The 14,222-nt window shown below is 40.4% G+C and overlaps 34 non-coding genes across 34 annotated transcripts; 21 read left to right on the top strand and 13 right to left on the bottom strand.

Moving 5' to 3' along the window:
* Positions 1–213: 213 nt before the first annotated feature.
* Positions 214–286, top strand: Trnaf-gaa (transfer RNA phenylalanine (anticodon GAA)). Its single transcript has one exon. It is a non-coding gene; the product is annotated as a tRNA-Phe (tRNA).
* Positions 287–507: 221 nt separating this feature from the next.
* Trnas-aga (transfer RNA serine (anticodon AGA)) lies at positions 508–589 on the bottom strand. The gene has a single exon. It is a non-coding gene; the product is annotated as a tRNA-Ser (tRNA).
* Positions 590–757: 168 nt separating this feature from the next.
* On the top strand, positions 758–830 carry Trnas-gga (transfer RNA serine (anticodon GGA)). Its single transcript has one exon. It is a non-coding gene; the product is annotated as a tRNA-Ser (tRNA).
* A 1,068-nt stretch (positions 831–1,898) lies between these two features.
* On the top strand, positions 1,899–1,971 carry Trnaf-gaa (transfer RNA phenylalanine (anticodon GAA)). The gene has a single exon. It is a non-coding gene; the product is annotated as a tRNA-Phe (tRNA).
* Positions 1,972–2,240: 269 nt separating this feature from the next.
* On the bottom strand, positions 2,241–2,321 carry Trnas-aga (transfer RNA serine (anticodon AGA)). The gene has a single exon. It is a non-coding gene; the product is annotated as a tRNA-Ser (tRNA).
* A 97-nt stretch (positions 2,322–2,418) lies between these two features.
* Positions 2,419–2,491, top strand: Trnaf-gaa (transfer RNA phenylalanine (anticodon GAA)). The gene has a single exon. It is a non-coding gene; the product is annotated as a tRNA-Phe (tRNA).
* Positions 2,492–2,747: 256 nt separating this feature from the next.
* On the bottom strand, positions 2,748–2,829 carry Trnas-aga (transfer RNA serine (anticodon AGA)). The gene has a single exon. It is a non-coding gene; the product is annotated as a tRNA-Ser (tRNA).
* A 168-nt stretch (positions 2,830–2,997) lies between these two features.
* Positions 2,998–3,070, top strand: Trnaf-gaa (transfer RNA phenylalanine (anticodon GAA)). Its single transcript has one exon. It is a non-coding gene; the product is annotated as a tRNA-Phe (tRNA).
* A 634-nt stretch (positions 3,071–3,704) lies between these two features.
* On the top strand, positions 3,705–3,777 carry Trnaf-gaa (transfer RNA phenylalanine (anticodon GAA)). The gene has a single exon. It is a non-coding gene; the product is annotated as a tRNA-Phe (tRNA).
* A 271-nt stretch (positions 3,778–4,048) lies between these two features.
* Positions 4,049–4,130, bottom strand: Trnas-aga (transfer RNA serine (anticodon AGA)). Its single transcript has one exon. It is a non-coding gene; the product is annotated as a tRNA-Ser (tRNA).
* Positions 4,131–4,300: 170 nt separating this feature from the next.
* Trnaf-gaa (transfer RNA phenylalanine (anticodon GAA)) lies at positions 4,301–4,373 on the top strand. Its single transcript has one exon. It is a non-coding gene; the product is annotated as a tRNA-Phe (tRNA).
* A 502-nt stretch (positions 4,374–4,875) lies between these two features.
* Positions 4,876–4,948, top strand: Trnaf-gaa (transfer RNA phenylalanine (anticodon GAA)). The gene has a single exon. It is a non-coding gene; the product is annotated as a tRNA-Phe (tRNA).
* A 271-nt stretch (positions 4,949–5,219) lies between these two features.
* On the bottom strand, positions 5,220–5,301 carry Trnas-aga (transfer RNA serine (anticodon AGA)). Its single transcript has one exon. It is a non-coding gene; the product is annotated as a tRNA-Ser (tRNA).
* A 170-nt stretch (positions 5,302–5,471) lies between these two features.
* Positions 5,472–5,544, top strand: Trnaf-gaa (transfer RNA phenylalanine (anticodon GAA)). Its single transcript has one exon. It is a non-coding gene; the product is annotated as a tRNA-Phe (tRNA).
* Positions 5,545–6,558: 1,014 nt separating this feature from the next.
* Positions 6,559–6,631, top strand: Trnaf-gaa (transfer RNA phenylalanine (anticodon GAA)). The gene has a single exon. It is a non-coding gene; the product is annotated as a tRNA-Phe (tRNA).
* Positions 6,632–6,900: 269 nt separating this feature from the next.
* Positions 6,901–6,981, bottom strand: Trnas-aga (transfer RNA serine (anticodon AGA)). Its single transcript has one exon. It is a non-coding gene; the product is annotated as a tRNA-Ser (tRNA).
* Positions 6,982–7,078: 97 nt separating this feature from the next.
* Trnaf-gaa (transfer RNA phenylalanine (anticodon GAA)) lies at positions 7,079–7,151 on the top strand. The gene has a single exon. It is a non-coding gene; the product is annotated as a tRNA-Phe (tRNA).
* A 264-nt stretch (positions 7,152–7,415) lies between these two features.
* Positions 7,416–7,497, bottom strand: Trnas-aga (transfer RNA serine (anticodon AGA)). Its single transcript has one exon. It is a non-coding gene; the product is annotated as a tRNA-Ser (tRNA).
* Positions 7,498–7,666: 169 nt separating this feature from the next.
* Trnaf-gaa (transfer RNA phenylalanine (anticodon GAA)) lies at positions 7,667–7,739 on the top strand. The gene has a single exon. It is a non-coding gene; the product is annotated as a tRNA-Phe (tRNA).
* Positions 7,740–8,140: 401 nt separating this feature from the next.
* Trnas-aga (transfer RNA serine (anticodon AGA)) lies at positions 8,141–8,222 on the bottom strand. The gene has a single exon. It is a non-coding gene; the product is annotated as a tRNA-Ser (tRNA).
* A 666-nt stretch (positions 8,223–8,888) lies between these two features.
* Positions 8,889–8,961, top strand: Trnaf-gaa (transfer RNA phenylalanine (anticodon GAA)). Its single transcript has one exon. It is a non-coding gene; the product is annotated as a tRNA-Phe (tRNA).
* Positions 8,962–9,217: 256 nt separating this feature from the next.
* On the bottom strand, positions 9,218–9,299 carry Trnas-aga (transfer RNA serine (anticodon AGA)). The gene has a single exon. It is a non-coding gene; the product is annotated as a tRNA-Ser (tRNA).
* Positions 9,300–9,467: 168 nt separating this feature from the next.
* On the top strand, positions 9,468–9,540 carry Trnaf-gaa (transfer RNA phenylalanine (anticodon GAA)). The gene has a single exon. It is a non-coding gene; the product is annotated as a tRNA-Phe (tRNA).
* A 634-nt stretch (positions 9,541–10,174) lies between these two features.
* On the top strand, positions 10,175–10,247 carry Trnaf-gaa (transfer RNA phenylalanine (anticodon GAA)). Its single transcript has one exon. It is a non-coding gene; the product is annotated as a tRNA-Phe (tRNA).
* Positions 10,248–10,518: 271 nt separating this feature from the next.
* Positions 10,519–10,600, bottom strand: Trnas-aga (transfer RNA serine (anticodon AGA)). Its single transcript has one exon. It is a non-coding gene; the product is annotated as a tRNA-Ser (tRNA).
* A 170-nt stretch (positions 10,601–10,770) lies between these two features.
* Positions 10,771–10,843, top strand: Trnaf-gaa (transfer RNA phenylalanine (anticodon GAA)). The gene has a single exon. It is a non-coding gene; the product is annotated as a tRNA-Phe (tRNA).
* A 502-nt stretch (positions 10,844–11,345) lies between these two features.
* Trnaf-gaa (transfer RNA phenylalanine (anticodon GAA)) lies at positions 11,346–11,418 on the top strand. The gene has a single exon. It is a non-coding gene; the product is annotated as a tRNA-Phe (tRNA).
* Positions 11,419–11,689: 271 nt separating this feature from the next.
* Positions 11,690–11,771, bottom strand: Trnas-aga (transfer RNA serine (anticodon AGA)). The gene has a single exon. It is a non-coding gene; the product is annotated as a tRNA-Ser (tRNA).
* Positions 11,772–11,941: 170 nt separating this feature from the next.
* On the top strand, positions 11,942–12,014 carry Trnaf-gaa (transfer RNA phenylalanine (anticodon GAA)). Its single transcript has one exon. It is a non-coding gene; the product is annotated as a tRNA-Phe (tRNA).
* Positions 12,015–13,028: 1,014 nt separating this feature from the next.
* On the top strand, positions 13,029–13,101 carry Trnaf-gaa (transfer RNA phenylalanine (anticodon GAA)). Its single transcript has one exon. It is a non-coding gene; the product is annotated as a tRNA-Phe (tRNA).
* A 269-nt stretch (positions 13,102–13,370) lies between these two features.
* Trnas-aga (transfer RNA serine (anticodon AGA)) lies at positions 13,371–13,451 on the bottom strand. The gene has a single exon. It is a non-coding gene; the product is annotated as a tRNA-Ser (tRNA).
* A 97-nt stretch (positions 13,452–13,548) lies between these two features.
* Trnaf-gaa (transfer RNA phenylalanine (anticodon GAA)) lies at positions 13,549–13,621 on the top strand. Its single transcript has one exon. It is a non-coding gene; the product is annotated as a tRNA-Phe (tRNA).
* A 264-nt stretch (positions 13,622–13,885) lies between these two features.
* Positions 13,886–13,967, bottom strand: Trnas-aga (transfer RNA serine (anticodon AGA)). Its single transcript has one exon. It is a non-coding gene; the product is annotated as a tRNA-Ser (tRNA).
* Positions 13,968–14,136: 169 nt separating this feature from the next.
* On the top strand, positions 14,137–14,209 carry Trnaf-gaa (transfer RNA phenylalanine (anticodon GAA)). Its single transcript has one exon. It is a non-coding gene; the product is annotated as a tRNA-Phe (tRNA).
* The last annotated feature ends 13 nt before the right edge of the window (positions 14,210–14,222 follow it).

Raw genomic sequence — 14,222 nt, 5'->3', positions numbered from 1 at the left:
AACAGATTTCTTTTCTGTCGCCTTAACCACTCAGCCACGACAACTGCGGCACATACTGATTCAGACATTACTATAACAAACGTATAACGATGGCCACTCAGAGAATATTTGTTTCCAAATACTTCAACTACTTGATATACCGTGTTTTTATTACAACAATATGGAAGTATCCCAGCAAGAATGACCTGAATCCAGCAACGACTACTAACGTCTGCCTCGATGGCTCAGTCTGGAGAGCGTCAGACTGAAGATCTGAAGGTCCCTGGTTCAATCCAAGGTCGAGGCAATATTTACTTTTAAACTATAAAGAACCACAGTGATTGTTCTTGTGCCTGCTTGCGGCAAATAAAAGATTGAGAGAAACTCCAAGCAACAAACTTGCGTGATGTTAAACAAAATAAATTTGAAAAATCGACCTTCTTCAAATATGTTGTTTGAACAGATCGCAAAGTAAATACCATGTAAACCAATGTATATATATACAATTTCATCAAATTAGGAGAACGGCGTTGTCGGCAGGATTCGAACCTGCGCGGGCAGAGCCCAACAGATTTCTAGTCTGTCGCCTTAACCACTCGGCCACAACAACTGCGGCACATTCTGATTCAGATATTACTATAAAAAACGTATAACGATGGCCACTCCGAGAGTATTTGTTTCCAAATACATCAACTAGTTGATATACCGTGTTTTATTACAACAATATGGAAGTATCCCAGCAAAAATGACCTGAATCCAGCAACGACTACTAACGTCTGCCTCGATAGCTCAGTCGGGAGAGCGTCAGACTGGAGATCTGAATGTCCCTGGTTCAATCCCGGGTCGAGGCATTATTTACTTTTATACTATTAAGACCACAGTGATTGTTCTTGTGCCTACTTGAGGCAAATAGAAAAAAAAACTGAGAGAAACTCCAATCAATGAACTTGCGTGATGTTAATCAAAATAAATTTGAATAATCGACCTTCTCCAAATAAATCCTTTGAACTGATCACAGCTTTGATTGGGAAAATGCCAGGATGGAAAACGAACCAAATAAAGTGAATACCATGTAAACAAATGTATAAACAATTTCGACAAATAAGGGGAACGGCGTTGTCCGCAGGATTCAAACCTGCGCGGGTAGAGCCCAACAGGTTTCTAGTCTGTCGCCCTAACCACCGGTCACGACAACTGCAGCACATTCTGATTGCCAATAGATTGTCAATCTGTTAATATTTTTATCTGAATACTTTAACAGGTCGATATACCGTTTTAACACAAAATATGGAATTTTGATTTTGTATCACATCAAAAATGACAAGAATTCAGCAAAGGTTCCAAACGTCTGCCTCGATAGCTCAGTCGGGAGAGCGTCAGACTGAAGACCCCGGGTTCAATTCCGGGTCGATGCATTATTTACTTTTAAACAATAAAGAACCGCAGTGATTGTTTTTGTGCCTACTTGCGGCAAATAAAAGATTGAGAGAAACTCCAAGCAACAAACTTGCGTGATGTTAAACAAAATAAATTTGAAAAATCAACCTTCTCCAAATATGTCCTTTGAACAGATCGCAACATTGATTGGTAAAACGTCAGGATGGCAAAGGAAGTATAGAAAGTGAATACCATGTAAACCAATGTATATATATATATACAATTTCATCAAATTAGGGGAACGGCGTTGTCGGCTGGATTCGAACCTGCGCGGGTAGAGCCCAACAGGTTTCTAGTCTGTCGCCTTATCCACACGGTCACGACAACTGCAGCACATTCTGATTGCCAATAGATTTTCACTTGGTTAATATTTTTATCTGAATACTTTAACAGGTCGATATACCGTTTTAACACAAAATATGGAATTTTGATTTTGTATCACATCAAAAATGACAAGAATTCAGCAACGGCTCCAAACGTCTGCCTCGATAGCTCAGTCGGGAGAGCGTCAGACTGAAGATCTGAAGGTCCCTGGTTCAATCCCGGGTCGAGGCATTATTTACTTTTAAACTCCAAAGAACCACAGTGATTGTTCTTGTGCCTACTTGAGGCAAATAAAAGATTGAGAGAAACTCCAAGCAACAAACTTGCGTGATGTTAATTAAACAAAATAAATTTGACAAAGCTACCATCTCCAAATATGTCCTTTGAACAGATCGCAACATTGATTGGTAAAACGCCAGGATGGCAAAGGAAGTATAGAAAGTCGATAGCATGTAAACCAATGTATATATATATACAATTTCATCAAATTAGGAGAACGGCGTTGTCGGCTGGATTCGAACCTGCGCGGGCAGAGCCCAACAGATTTCTAGTCTGTCGCCTTAACCACTCGCCACGACAACTGCGGCTCATTCTGATTCAGATATTACTATAAAAAACGTATAACGATGGCCAATCCGAGAAGATTTGACAAGAATTCAGCAACGGCTCCAAACGTCTGCCTCGATAGCTCAGTCGGGAGAGCGTCAGACTGAAGATCTGAAGGTCCCTGGTTCAATCCCGGGTCGAGGCATTATTTACTTTTAAACTACAAAGAACCACAGTGATTGTTCTTGTGCCTACTTGCGGCAAATAAAAGATTGAAGAAACTCCAAGCAACAAACTCGCGTGATGTTGAACAAAATAAATTTGAAAAATCGACCTTCTCCAAATATGTCCTTTGAACAGATCAGAAAATTGATTGCTAAATCGTCAGGATGGCAAAGGAAGTATAGAAAGTCGATAGCATGTAAACCAATGTATACAATTTCATCAAATTAGGAGAACGGCGTTGTCGGCTGGATTCGAACCTGCGCGGGCAGAGCCCAACAGATTTCTAGTCTGTCGCCTTAACCACTCGGCCACGACAACTGCGGCACATTCTGATTCAGATATTACTATAAAAAACGTATAACTATTGTAATCCGAGAAGATTTGTTTTCAAATACTTCAACTAGTTGATATACCGTGTTTTTATTACAACAATATGGAAGTATCCCAGCAAAAATGACCTGAATCCAGCAACGAATACTAACGTCTGCCTCGATAGCTCAGTCGGGAGAGCGTCAGACTGAAGATCTGAAGGTCCCTGGTTGAATCCCGGGTCGAGGCATTATTTACTTTTAAAATATAAAGACCACAGTGATTGTTCTTGTGCCTACTTGAGGCAAATAGAAAAAAAAACTGAGAGAAAGTCCAATCAACGAACTTGTGTGATGTTAACCCAAATAAATTTGAATAACCGACCTTCTCCAAATAAATCCCTTGAACAGATCACAGCATTGATTGGGAAAATGTCAGTATGGAAAGTGAACCAAGTAAAGTGAATACCATGTAAACAAATGTATAAACAATTTCATCAAATAAGGGGAACGGCGTTGTCCGCAGGATTCAAATCATTTCAGCAGATCACAGCATTAATTGGGGAAATATCAGGATGAAAAACGAAACAAATCAAGTGAATATCATGTAAACAAATGTATAAACAATTTCGTCAAATAGGGGAACGGCGTTGTCCGCAGGATTCAAACCTGCGCGGGTAGAGCCCAACAGGTTTCTAGTCTGTCGCCTTATCCACACGGTCACGACAACTGCAGCACATTCTGATTGCCAATAGATTTTCACTTGGTTAATATTTTTATCTGAATACTTTAACAGGTCGATATACCGTTTTAACACAAAATATGGAATTTTGATTTTGCATCACATCAAAAATGACAAGAATTCAGCAACGGCTCCAAACGTCTGGCTCGATAGCTCAGTCGGGAGAGCGTCAGACTGAAGATCTGAAGGTCCCTGGTTCAATCCCGGGTCGAGGCATTATTTACTTTCAAACTCCAAAGAACCACAGTGATTGATCTTGTGCCTACTTGAGGCAAATAAAAGATTGCGAGAAACTCCAAGCAACAAACTTGCGTGATGTTAATTAAACAAAATAAATTTGACAAATCTACCATCTCCAAATATGTCCTTTGAACAGATCGCAACATTGATTGGTAAAACGCCAGGATGGCAAAGGAAGTATAGAAAGTCGATAGCATGTAAACCAATGTATATATATATATACAATTTCATCAAATTTGGAGAACGGCGTTGTCGGCAGGATTCGAACCTGCGTGGGCAGAGCCCAACAGATTTCTAGTCTGTCGCCTTAACCACTCGGCCACGACAACTGCTGCACATTCTGATTCAGATATTACTATAAAAAAACGTATAACGATGGCCAATCCGAGAAGATTTGTTTCCAAATACTTCAACTAGTTGATATACCGTGTTTTTATTACAACAATATGGAAGTATCCCAGCAAAAATGACCTGAATCCAGCAACGACTACTAACGTCTGCCTCGATAGCTCAGTCGGGAGAGCGTCAGACTGAAGATCTGAAGGTCCCTGGTTCAATCCCGGGTCGAGGCATTATTTACTTTTAAACTATAAAGACCACAGTGATTGTTCTTGTGCCTACTTGAGGCAAATAGAAGAAAAAAAAACTGAGAGAAAGTCCAATCAACGAACTTGCGTGATGTTAACCCAAATAAATTTGAATAATCGACCTTCTCCAAATAAATCCTTTGAACAGATCACAGCATTGATTGGGAAAATGTCAGGATGGAAAGCGAACCAACTAAAGTGAATACCATGTAAACAAATGTATAAACAATTTCGTCAAATAGGGGAACGGCGTTGTCCGCAGGATTCAAACCTGCGCGGGTAGAGCCCAACAGGTTGCTAGTCTGTCGCCTTATCCACACGGTCACGACAACTGCAGCACATTCTGATTGCCAATAGATTTTCACTTGGTTAATATTTTTATCTGAATACTTTAACAGGTCGATATACCGTTTTAACACAAAATATGGAATTTTGATTTTGCATCACATCAAAAATGACAAGAATTCAGCAACGGCTCCAAACGTCTGCCTCGATAGCTCAGTCGGGAGAGCGTCAGACTGAAGATCTGAAGGTCCCTGGTTCAATCCCGGGTCGAGGCATTATTTACTTTCAAACTCCAAAGAACCACAGTGATTGATCTTGTGCCTACTTGAGGCAAATAAAAGATTGCGAGAAACTCCAAGCAACAAACTTGCGTGATGTTAATTAAACAAAATAAATTTGACAAATCTACCATCTCCAAATATGTCCTTTGAACAGATCGCAACATTGATTGGTAAAACGCCAGGATGGCAAAGGAAGTATAGAAAGTCGATAGCATGTAAACCAATGTATATATATATATACAATTTCATCAAATTAGGAGAACGGCGTTGTCGGCAGGATTCGAACCTGCGTGGGCAGAGCCCAACAGATTTCTAGTCTGTCGCCTTAACCACTCGGCCACGACAACTGCTGCACATTCTGATTCAGATATTACTAGAAAAAAACGTATAACGATGGCCAATCCGAGAAGATTTGTTTCCAAATACTTCAACTAGTTGATATATCGTGTTTTTATTACAACAATATGGAAGTATCCCAGCAAAAATGACCTGAATCCAGCAACGACTACTAACGTCTGCCTCGATAGCTCAGTCGGGAGAGCGTCAGACTGAAGATCTGAAGGTCCCTGGTTCAATCCCGGGTCGAGGCATTATTTACTTTTAAACTATAAAGACCACAGTGATTGTTCTTGTGCCTACTTGAGGCAAATAGAAGAAAAAAAAAACTGAGAGAAAGTCCAATCAACGAACTTGCGTGATGTTAACCCAAATAAATTTGAATAATCGACCTTCTCCAAATAAATCCTTTGAACAGATCACAGCATTGATTGGGAAAATGTCAGGATGGAAAGCGAACCAACTAAAGTGAATACCATGTAAACAAATGTATAAACAATTTCGTCAAATAAGGGGAACGGCGTTGTCCGCAGGATTCAAACCTGCGCGGGTAGAGCCCAACAGGTTTCTAGTCTGTCGCCTTAACCACTCGCCACGACAACTGCGGCTCATTTTGATTCAGATATTACTATAAAAAACGTATAACGATGGGCAATACGAGAAGATTTGACAAGATTTCAGCAACGGCTCCAAACGTCTGCCTCGATAGCTCAGTCGGGAGAGCGTCATACTGAAGACCCCTGGTTCAATTCCGGGTCGATGCATTATTTACTTTTAAACTATAAAGAACCGCAGTGATTGTTTTTGTGCCTACTTGCGGCAAATAAAAGATTGAGAGAAACTCCAAGCAACAAACTTGCGTGATGTTAAACAAAATAAATTTGAAAAATCAACCTTCTCCAAATATGTCCTTTGAACAGATCGCAACATTGATTGGTAAAACGTCAGGATGGCAAAGGAAGTATAGAAAGTGAATACCATGTAAACCAATGTATATATATATATACAATTTCATCAAATTAGGGGAACGGCGTTGTCGGCTGGATTCGAACCTGCGCGGGTAGAGCCCAACAGGTTTCTAGTCTGTCGCCTTATCCACACGGTCACGACAACTGCAGCACATTCTGATTGCCAATATATTGTCACTTGGTTAATATTTTTATCTGAATACTTTAACAGGTCGATATACCGTTTTAACACAAAATATGGAATTTTGATTTTGTATCACATCAAAAATGACAAGAATTCAGCAACGGCTCCAAACGTCTTCCTCGATAGCTCAGTCGGGAGAGCGTCAGACTGAAGATCTGAAGGTCCCTGGTTCAATCCCGGGTCGAGGCATTATTTACTTTTAAACTCCAAAGAACCACAGTGATTGTTCTTGTGCCTACTTGAGGCAAATAAAAGATTGAGAGAAACTCCAAGCAACAAACTTGCGTGATGTTAATTAAACAAAATAAATTTGACAAAGCTACCAGCTCCAAATATGTCCTTTGAACAGATCGCAACATTGATTGGTAAAACGCCAGGATGGCAAAGGAAGTATAGAAAGTCGATAGCATGTAAACCAATGTATATATATATACAATTTCATCAAATTAGGAGAACGGCGTTGTCGGCTGGATTCGAACCTGCGCGGGCAGAGCCCAACAGATTTCTAGTCTGTCGCCTTAACCACTCGCCACGACAACTGCGGCTCATTCTGATTCAGATATTACTATAAAAAACGTATAACGATGGCCAATCCGAGAAGATTTGACAAGAATTCAGCAACGGCTCCAAACGTCTGCCTCGATAGCTCAGTCGGGAGAGCGTCAGACTGAAGATCTGAAGGTCCCTGGTTCAATCCCGGGTCGAGGCATTATTTACTTTTAAACTACAAAGAACCACAGTGATTGTTCTTGTGCCTACTTGCGGCAAATAAAAGATTGAGGAAACTCCAAGCAACAAACTTGCGTGATGTTAAACAAAATAAATTTGAAAAATCGACCTTCTCCAAATATGTCCTTTGAACATATCAGAAAATTGATTGGTAAAACGTCAGGATGGCAAAGGAAGTATAGAAAGTCGATAGCATGTAAACCAATGTATATATATATACAATTCCATCAAATTAGGAGAACGGCGTTGTCGGCAGGATTCGAACCTGCGCGGGCAGAGCCCAACAGATTTCTAGTCTGTCGCCTTAACCACTCGGCCACGACAACTGCGGCACATTCTGATTCAGATATTACTATAAAAAACGTATAACGATGGCCAATCCGAGAATATTTGTTTCCAAATACTTCAACTAGTTGATATACCGTGTTTTTATTACAACAATATGGAAGTATCCCAGCAAAAATGACCTGAATCCAGCAACGAATACTAACGTCTGCCTCGATAGCTCAGTCGGGAGAGCGTCAGACTGAAGATCTGAAGGTCCCTGGTTCAATCCCGGGTCGAGGCATTCATTATTTACTTTTAAAATATAAAGACCACAGTGATTGTTCTTGTGCCTACTTGATGCAAATAGAAAAAAAAACTGAGAGAAAGTCCAATCAACGAACTTGCGTGATGTTAATCCAAATAAATTTGAATAACCGACCTTCTCCAAATAAATCCCTTGAACAGATCACAGAATTGATTGGGAAAATGTCAGGATGGAAAGTGAACCAAGTAAAGTGAATACCATGTAAACAAATGTATAAACAATTTCATCAAATAAGGGGAACGGCGTTGTCCGCAGGATTCAAATCATTTCAGCAGATCACAGCATCAATTGGGGAAATATCATGATGAAAAACGAAACAAATCAAGTGAATATCATGTAAACAAATGTATAAACAATTTCGTCAAATAGGGGAACGGCGTTGTCCGCAGGATTCAAACCTGCGCGGGCAGAGCCCAACAGATTTCTAGTCTGTCGCCTTAACCACTCGGTCACGACAACTGCAGCACATTCTGATTGCCAATAGATTGTCAATCTGTTAATATTTTTATCTGAATACTTTAACAGGTCGATATACCGTTTTAACACAAAATATGGAATTTTGATTTTGTATCACATCAAAAATGACAAGAATTCAGCAAAGGTTCCAAACGTCTGCCTCGATAGCTCAGTCGGGAGAGCGTCAGACTGAAGACCCCGGGTTCAATTCCGGGTCGATGCATTATTTACTTTTAAACAATAAAGAACCGCAGTGATTGTTTTTGTGCCTACTTGCGGCAAATAAAAGATTGAGAGAAACTCCAAGCAACAAACTTGCGTGATGTTAAACAAAATAAATTTGAAAAATCAACCTTCTCCAAATATGTCCTTTGAACAGATCGCAACATTGATTGGTAAAACGTCAGGATGGCAAAGGAAGTATAGAAAGTGAATACCATGTAAACCAATGTATATATATATATACAATTTCATCAAATTAGGGGAACGGCGTTGTCGGCTGGATTCGAACCTGCGCGGGTAGAGCCCAACAGGTTTCTAGTCTGTCGCCTTATCCACACGGTCACGACAACTGCGGCTCATTCTGATTCAGATATTACTATAAAAAACGTATAACGATGGCCAATCCGAGAAGATTTGACAAGAATTCAGCAACGGCTCCAAACGTCTGCCTCGATAGCTCAGTCGGGAGAGCGTCAGACTGAAGATCTGAAGGTCCCTGGTTCAATCCCGGGTCGAGGCATTATTTACTTTTAAACTACAAAGAACCACAGTGATTGTTCTTGTGCCTACTTGCGGCAAATAAAAGATTGAAGAAACTCCAAGCAACAAACTCGCGTGATGTTGAACAAAATAAATTTGAAAAATCGACCTTCTCCAAATATGTCCTTTGAACAGATCAGAAAATTGATTGCTAAATCGTCAGGATGGCAAAGGAAGTATAGAAAGTCGATAGCATGTAAACCAATGTATACAATTTCATCAAATTAGGAGAACGGCGTTGTCGGCTGGATTCGAACCTGCGCGGGCAGAGCCCAACAGATTTCTAGTCTGTCGCCTTAACCACTCGGCCACGACAACTGCGGCACATTCTGATTCAGATATTACTATAAAAAACGTATAACTATTGTAATCCGAGAAGATTTGTTTCCAAATACTTCAACTAGTTGATATACCGTGTTTTTATTACAACAATATGGAAGTATCCCAGCAAAAATGACCTGAATCCAGCAACGAATACTAACGTCTGCCTCGATAGCTCAGTCGGGAGAGCGTCAGACTGAAGATCTGAAGGTCCCTGGTTGAATCCCGGGTCGAGGCATTATTTACTTTTAAAATATAAAGACCACAGTGATTGTTCTTGTGCCTACTTGAGGCAAATAGAAAAAAAAACTGAGAGAAAGTCCAATCAACGAACTTGTGTGATGTTAACCCAAATAAATTTGAATAACCGACCTTCTCCAAATAAATCCCTTGAACAGATCACAGCATTGATTGGGAAAATGTCAGTATGGAAAGTGAACCAAGTAAAGTGAATACCATGTAAACAAATGTATAAACAATTTCATCAAATAAGGGGAACGGCGTTGTCCGCAGGATTCAAATCATTTCAGCAGATCACAGCATTAATTGGGGAAATATCAGGATGAAAAACGAAACAAATCAAGTGAATATCATGTAAACAAATGTATAAACAATTTCGTCAAATAGGGGAACGGCGTTGTCCGCAGGATTCAAACCTGCGCGGGTAGAGCCCAACAGGTTTCTAGTCTGTCGCCTTATCCACACGGTCACGACAACTGCAGCACATTCTGATTGCCAATAGATTTTCACTTGGTTAATATTTTTATCTGAATACTTTAACAGGTCGATATACCGTTTTAACACAAAATATGGAATTTTGATTTTGCATCACATCAAAAATGACAAGAATTCAGCAACGGCTCCAAACGTCTGGCTCGATAGCTCAGTCGGGAGAGCGTCAGACTGAAGATCTGAAGGTCCCTGGTTCAATCCCGGGTCGAGGCATTATTTACTTTCAAACTCCAAAGAACCACAGTGATTGATCTTGTGCCTACTTGAGGCAAATAAAAGATTGCGAGAAACTCCAAGCAACAAACTTGCGTGATGTTAATTAAACAAAATAAATTTGACAAATCTACCATCTCCAAATATGTCCTTTGAACAGATCGCAACATTGATTGGTAAAACGCCAGGATGGCAAAGGAAGTATAGAAAGTCGATAGCATGTAAACCAATGTATATATATATATACAATTTCATCAAATTTGGAGAACGGCGTTGTCGGCAGGATTCGAACCTGCGTGGGCAGAGCCCAACAGATTTCTAGTCTGTCGCCTTAACCACTCGGCCACGACAACTGCTGCACATTCTGATTCAGATATTACTATAAAAAAACGTATAACGATGGCCAATCCGAGAAGATTTGTTTCCAAATACTTCAACTAGTTGATATACCGTGTTTTTATTACAACAATATGGAAGTATCCCAGCAAAAATGACCTGAATCCAGCAACGACTACTAACGTCTGCCTCGATAGCTCAGTCGGGAGAGCGTCAGACTGAAGATCTGAAGGTCCCTGGTTCAATCCCGGGTCGAGGCATTATTTACTTTTAAACTATAAAGACCACAGTGATTGTTCTTGTGCCTACTTGAGGCAAATAGAAGAAAAAAAAACTGAGAGAAAGTCCAATCAACGAACTTGCGTGATGTTAACCCAAATAAATTTGAATAATCGACCTTCTCCAAATAAATCCTTTGAACAGATCACAGCATTGATTGGGAAAATGTCAGGATGGAAAGCGAACCAACTAAAGTGAATACCATGTAAACAAATGTATAAACAATTTCGTCAAATAGGGGAACGGCGTTGTCCGCAGGATTCAAACCTGCGCGGGTAGAGCCCAACAGGTTGCTAGTCTGTCGCCTTATCCACACGGTCACGACAACTGCAGCACATTCTGATTGCCAATAGATTTTCACTTGGTTAATATTTTTATCTGAATACTTTAACAGGTCGATATACCGTTTTAACACAAAATATGGAATTTTGATTTTGCATCACATCAAAAATGACAAGAATTCAGCAACGGCTCCAAACGTCTGCCTCGATAGCTCAGTCGGGAGAGCGTCAGACTGAAGATCTGAAGGTCCCTGGTTCAATCCCGGGTCGAGGCATTATTTACTTTCAAACTCCAAAGAACCACAGTGATTGATCTTGTGCCTACTTGAGGCAAATAAAAGATTGCGAGAAACTCCAAGCAACAAACTTGCGTGATGTTAATTAAACAAAATAAATTTGACAAATCTACCATCTCCAAATATGTCCTTTGAACAGATCGCAACATTGATTGGTAAAACGCCAGGATGGCAAAGGAAGTATAGAAAGTCGATAGCATGTAAACCAATGTATATATATATATACAATTTCATCAAATTAGGAGAACGGCGTTGTCGGCAGGATTCGAACCTGCGTGGGCAGAGCCCAACAGATTTCTAGTCTGTCGCCTTAACCACTCGGCCACGACAACTGCTGCACATTCTGATTCAGATATTACTAGAAAAAAACGTATAACGATGGCCAATCCGAGAAGATTTGTTTCCAAATACTTCAACTAGTTGATATATCGTGTTTTTATTACAACAATATGGAAGTATCCCAGCAAAAATGACCTGAATCCAGCAACGACTACTAACGTCTGCCTCGATAGCTCAGTCGGGAGAGCGTCAGACTGAAGATCTGAAGGTCCCTGGTTCAATCCCGGGTCGAGGCATTATTTACTTTTAAACTATAAAGACCACAGTGATTGTTCTTGTGCCTACTTGAGGCAAATAGAAGAAAAAAAAAACTGAGAGAAAGTCCAATCAACGAACTTGCGTGATGTTAACCCAAATAAATTTGAATAATCGACCTTCTCCAAATAAATCCTTTGAACAGATCACAGCATTGATTGGGAAAATGTCAGGATGGAAAGCGAACCAACTAAAGTGAATACCATGTAAACAAATGTATAAACAATTTCGTCAAATAAGGGGAACGGCGTTGTCCGCAGGATTCAAACCTGCGCGGGTAGAGCCCAACAGGTTTCTAGTCTGTCGCCTTAACCACTCGCCACGACAACTGCGGCTCATTTTGATTCAGATATTACTATAAAAAACGTATAACGATGGGCAATACGAGAAGATTTGACAAGATTTCAGCAACGGCTCCAAACGTCTGCCTCGATAGCTCAGTCGGGAGAGCGTCATACTGAAGACCCCTGGTTCAATTCCGGGTCGATGCATTATTTACTTTTAAACTATAAAGAACCGCAGTGATTGTTTTTGTGCCTACTTGCGGCAAATAAAAGATTGAGAGAAACTCCAAGCAACAAACTTGCGTGATGTTAAACAAAATAAATTTGAAAAATCAACCTTCTCCAAATATGTCCTTTGAACAGATCGCAACATTGATTGGTAAAACGTCAGGATGGCAAAGGAAGTATAGAAAGTGAATACCATGTAAACCAATGTATATATATATATACAATTTCATCAAATTAGGGGAACGGCGTTGTCGGCTGGATTCGAACCTGCGCGGGTAGAGCCCAACAGGTTTCTAGTCTGTCGCCTTATCCACACGGTCACGACAACTGCAGCACATTCTGATTGCCAATATATTGTCACTTGGTTAATATTTTTATCTGAATACTTTAACAGGTCGATATACCGTTTTAACACAAAATATGGAATTTTGATTTTGTATCACATCAAAAATGACAAGAATTCAGCAACGGCTCCAAACGTCTTCCTCGATAGCTCAGTCGGGAGAGCGTCAGACTGAAGATCTGAAGGTCCCTGGTTCAATCCCGGGTCGAGGCATTATTTACTTTTAAACTCCAAAGAACCACAGTGATTGTTCTTGTGCCTACTTGAGGCAAATAAAAGATTGAGAGAAACTCCAAGCAACAAACTTGCGTGATGTTAATTAAACAAAATAAATTTGACAAAGCTACCAGCTCCAAATATGTCCTTTGAACAGATCGCAACATTGATTGGTAAAACGCCAGGATGGCAAAGGAAGTATAGAAAGTCGATAGCATGTAAACCAATGTATATATATATACAATTTCATCAAATTAGGAGAACGGCGTTGTCGGCTGGATTCGAACCTGCGCGGGCAGAGCCCAACAGATTTCTAGTCTGTCGCCTTAACCACTCGCCACGACAACTGCGGCTCATTCTGATTCAGATATTACTATAAAAAACGTATAACGATGGCCAATCCGAGAAGATTTGACAAGAATTCAGCAACGGCTCCAAACGTCTGCCTCGATAGCTCAGTCGGGAGAGCGTCAGACTGAAGATCTGAAGGTCCCTGGTTCAATCCCGGGTCGAGGCATTATTTACTTTTAAACTACAAAGAACCACAGTGATTGTTCTTGTGCCTACTTGCGGCAAATAAAAGATTGAGGAAACTCCAAGCAACAAACTTGCGTGATGTTAAACAAAATAAATTTGAAAAATCGACCTTCTCCAAATATGTCCTTTGAACATATCAGAAAATTGATTGGTAAAACGTCAGGATGGCAAAGGAAGTATAGAAAGTCGATAGCATGTAAACCAATGTATATATATATACAATTCCATCAAATTAGGAGAACGGCGTTGTCGGCAGGATTCGAACCTGCGCGGGCAGAGCCCAACAGATTTCTAGTCTGTCGCCTTAACCACTCGGCCACGACAACTGCGGCACATTCTGATTCAGATATTACTATAAAAAACGTATAACGATGGCCAATCCGAGAATATTTGTTTCCAAATACTTCAACTAGTTGATATACCGTGTTTTTATTACAACAATATGGAAGTATCCCAGCAAAAATGACCTGAATCCAGCAACGAATACTAACGTCTGCCTCGATAGCTCAGTCGGGAGAGCGTCAGACTGAAGATCTGAAGGTCCCTGGTTCAATCCCGGGTCGAGGCATTCATTATTTACT

The sequence above is a fragment of the Styela clava genome, chromosome 2, assembly GCF_964204865.1.
Source record: "Styela clava chromosome 2, kaStyClav1.hap1.2, whole genome shotgun sequence".
Taxonomy (NCBI): Eukaryota; Metazoa; Chordata; class Ascidiacea; order Stolidobranchia; family Styelidae; genus Styela; species Styela clava.
The sequence above is the reverse complement of the archived record's forward strand: the minus strand, read 5'-3'. Positions and strand labels throughout refer to the sequence as shown.